This window comes from Nycticebus coucang, chromosome 18, assembly GCF_027406575.1.
Source record: "Nycticebus coucang isolate mNycCou1 chromosome 18, mNycCou1.pri, whole genome shotgun sequence".
Classification (NCBI taxonomy): Eukaryota; Metazoa; Chordata; class Mammalia; order Primates; family Lorisidae; genus Nycticebus; species Nycticebus coucang.
The window spans coordinates 34,915,355-34,919,900 of NC_069797.1; positions in this window are offsets into that span (position 1 = coordinate 34,915,355).

Consider the following 4,546-nt stretch of genomic DNA (forward strand, 5'->3'; position numbering starts at 1 on the left):
AAGGGAAGAGGGAAAGGAAAACACTCAAAGCTGAGGCAAGAAAATATTCAAAGATGCCAGGATAGATGGGAAAGCAGAACTGAAAGGAATCTCAAATGGCTGAAATGTTAGAGAGACAGATCACCAACGTCCCCACTCTGTGATTTGCTATTCCTTTCCTCTTCCTCCAAGTGACATCCAGAAATACCCTCAGTATTCCCTCTTCATTTAGGTGGAAACTCAGAGAGTTGGGAGGGTCTTTAAGGGATTCTCTGCATTTTATGAGACCTTCCTTTGGGTCCTCCAAAGCAGAGGATAAGCGTCTCCTTCCCAAAGCTTCCTGACTGCCCGTGCCAAATAGAGATGAGTCCTCCTTTCCTCTGGCTCCTAAAGCACCTTGAAAATATCTGTTTCAGCACTTCCTAGGTTATGTATGTATTATCATGGGTCAGTTTACTTGTCTCCCTTTTTTACTACCTGTGAGCTAAATTCTGGAGACAAGGAAATTAATAAAGGCAGAGTCCCAACCTTAAGGATAATACAGTACAGAGAGGCAGAAAGAGAAGTAAGCAGGCGGGCGGCGCCTGTGGCTCAGTCAGTAAGGCGCCGGCTCCATATACCGAGGGTGGTGGGTTCAAACCCGGCCCCGGCTGAACTGCAACAAAAAAATAGCCGGGCGTTGTGGCGGGCGCTTGTAGTCCCAGCTGCTCGGGAGGCTGAGGCAAGAGAACCGCTTAAGCCCAGGAGTTGGAGGTTGCTGTGAGCTGTGTGATGCCATGGCACTCTACCGGGAGCCATAAAGTGAGACTCTGTCTCTACAAAAAAAAAAAAAAAAACAAGTATGCAGGCAGTAACAAAGCAAAGTTGGCCAGCAAAGCATTTTTTAATCAAGGCATCAAGGTCAAGGTTCATGGCTTTGTTGTACAGAGATTTTTGTTGCTGACAAAGTTTGACATTAGAAATAGTGTTTTGGCCAGTCACAGCGGCTCACGCCTGTAATCCTAGCACTCCGGGAGACTGAAGTGGGTGGATTGCTTGGGCTCAGGAGTTTGAGACCAGCCTGAGCAAAAGCAAGACCCCATCTCTACTAAAAATAGAAAAACTAGCCAGGTGTCATGGCAGTCACCTGCCTATACTCCCAGCTTCTCAGGAGGCTGAGGCAAAAGGATCGCTTGAGCTCAAGAGTTTGAGATTGCTGTGAGCTATGATGATGCCATGACACTCTACCCAGGGTGACAGGGTGAGACTCTATCTCAAAAAACAAAAAGAAAAAAAAAAAAGGTCAGGGGCGGTGGCTCATGCCTGTAATCCCAGCACTTGGGAAGCCAAGACGGATGGATTGCCCTGAGCTCATGGGTTCAAGACCTACTGAGCAAGAGTGAGACCCTGTCTCAAAAAAATAGCCGGGCGTTGTGGCAGACACCTGTAGTCCCAGCTACTTGGGAGGCTGAGGCAAGAGGATCACTTAAGCTCAAGAGTTTGAGGTTACTGTGAGCTGTGACACTCTATCCAGGAAAAGAAAGTGAGACTCTGTCTAAAAAAAAAAAGAAAAAGAAATAGATTAATAGATTGTTTTGTTTTATGTTAAGATGTTGAAATTAATCTATTATGCAGTGAAATGAAAGTAAGGGTGATAGAAGTTTTTGCAGTTTTTGGCCAGCGCCAGGTTTGAACCTGCCACCTCCGATATATGGGGCTGGCACTCTACTCCTTGAGCCACAGGCGCCACCCGGAAGTTTTTCTTCCATCCCATGGCAGAAAAAAAAAAATGGTTTGTCCCTGAAGTGATCTAGTAAGAGCAGAGCAGAGAGAACACCCACCACTGGTAGAACCTGTTAATGTCACTCATGCCTACACGCCTATTTCATCCAGCACACGCACTCAACAACTTTGCCATCTCTTTTCTAACCCAGCATCAGAACCCGTTGTCACAGGGATGTATAGTAACACATCTGCTTGAATTGAAAAATGTCAGACTCTGATAGAAAATGAGTTGATCTGGCTGGTTTATGATGAGAACTGGCTTTGCCCATTAGGTTGCTTATATGGCAAATATAAAATTACCTGCAAACGAGCTCAATCCATAGCCTCAACTTTTTTTTTTTTTTTTATTAAATCATAGCTGTGTACATTAATGCGATCCTGGGGCACCATAGCCTCAACTTTTGAAGAAAATATATTTCAAGCATATAAGACAAAAATACCTTCCCCCCAAAATATTAAATTAACAAAAGTGTGTTGAAACAAACAATATTCTTAATTTTTCTAGCCTTTTCTGAGTACCTTAATAAACAAGGTCTTTCTAAGTAACAATGTGGCTAGTTATAATTGATAGTCATTTGAAAATTCTTGACGAAGTGTCTTTGGCATACCTCCCAGAATTTTTTTTTTTTTTTTTAGAGACAGAGTCTCACTCGTCACCCTTGATAGAGTGCTGTGGCCTCACAGCTCACAGCAACCTCCAGCTCTTGGGCCTAGGTGATTCTCTTGTCTCAGCCTCCCGGGTAGCTGGGACTACAGGCGCCTGCCACAATGCCTGACTATTTTTTTGTTGCAGTTTGGCCGGGGCTGGGTTTGAACCTGACACCCTCGGTATATGGGGCCTGCGCCCTACTCACTGAGCCACAGGCGCTGCCCCCTACCTGCCAGAATATTCTAACGGACTTTTACAACACAGGTATGGTCAAATTCTTGCTTTCAGCCCAGAATAAAGAAAAATGTAGCCAAGTTGTCAGCTGAGAGATTATTAAAAATAACTTTATTTTTCCATTTTTAGTAGACAGAGAGTCTGGCTCTGCTTAGCTGATCTTGATCTCCTGAGCTCAAGCAATCCTTCTGCCTACATCTCTCAGACTGCTAGGATTACAGGTGTGAGCCACCTCATCCAGCCAAAAAATAACTTCTGGTGATAAGCCACTATGTAATTTTTTTTTCTTTTTTGCATAGATCTCAGAAAGTGTTGAGCAAAATGTGTGACAGTGTTGTCATCTATTTCTATATGTGAACAAGCTTTCTCAGCACTAACATTTATAAAATGAGAATAGAACTTATTGTTGAATTTTATCTAATTCAAGTGTTAAGTAATGTTAAGTCACAGATAAATGTGTTCTTTTTTGGTTTTTTTTTTTGAGACAGAGTCTCACCTTGTCATCCGTGGTAGAGTGCTGTGGCATCATGGCTCACAGCAACCTCAAACTCCTGGGTTTTGAGCGATCCTCTGGCCTCAGCCTCCTGAGAATAGCTGGGACTACAGGTGTCCACCACAACTTCTGGCTATTTTTAGAGACAGGGTCTACACTCTTGTTCAGGCTGTCTCCTGAGCTCAAGCAATCCACCCTCCTCGGCCTCCCAGAGTGCTAAGATTACAGGCATGAGCCACCGTGCCAGGTTATAAATGTATTCTTTTTTTTTGAGACAGAGTTTCATCTGTGTTGCCCTCGGTAGAGTGCTGTGGCATCACAACTCACAGCACTTCAAACTCTTGGGCTTAAGTGATTCTCTTGCCTCAGCCTTCCAAGAAGCTGGGACTACAGGCGCCCGTCACAATGCCTGGCTATTTTTTGTTGCAGTTGTCATTGTTGTTTAGCTGGCTCTGGCTGGTCTGAACCCACCAACTTTGGTGTATGTGCCTGACGCTGTAACCACTGTGCTACGAGTGCCAAGCCATAAATGTATTCTTAAAAGAAACCCACCCCACCTCCCAAAAAAAACCCCAGATTTGAACCTGGCACAGGGCCTGCCAAACAACAATGACAACTGTAACAAAAAAATAGCCGGGCGTTGTGGCGGCACCTGTAATTCCAACTATTTGGGAGGCTGAGGGAAGAGAATCACTTAAGCCTGAGAATTTGAGGTTGCTGTGAGCTATGACGCCATAGCACTCTACTGAGGGCAACATAGTGTGAGACTCTGTCTCAAAAGAAAAGAAAAGAAACCAGCCCAACCATCTCATTAAGAGCTGTAGTTCTGGGTGGCACCTGTGGCTCAGTCAGTAAGGTGCCGGCCCCATATACCGAGGGTGGCGGGTTCAAACTGGGCCCCGGCCTAACTGCAACCAAAAAATAGCTGGGCGTTGTGGCCGGCGCCTGTAGTCCCAGCTACTTGGGAGGCTGAGGCAAGAGAATCACTTAAGCCCAGGAGTTGGAGGTTGCTGTGAACTGTGTGAGGCCACGGCACTCTACCGAGGGCCATAAAGTGAGACCCTGTCTCTACAGAAAAAAAAAAAAAAAGAGCTGTAGTTCCAATAAAATATTTACTTCTTGTTTAAAAGTTATTTATGTGAATTTATACATTTGTCTTGATTGACTGCTAATAATAATTATGATAATTTAATCTGGAAGAAAAATTTAACAAGAGTCTTGTTACAGCAAGTAAAAAGGAATTAAAATTTCAATACATATACATATTTTTGTTGCAAAGAAGTATCACAAAATGACAAAGAAAATATTTTCATGCATAAAATATATTACCTTGGAATATAGTTTTGTGGAGAAGGTGGAATGGAAATATAAGTTCAAGCAGATAAATGAATGACAAAATTTCTGATGTAAAGGAAAAATGTGTTAAT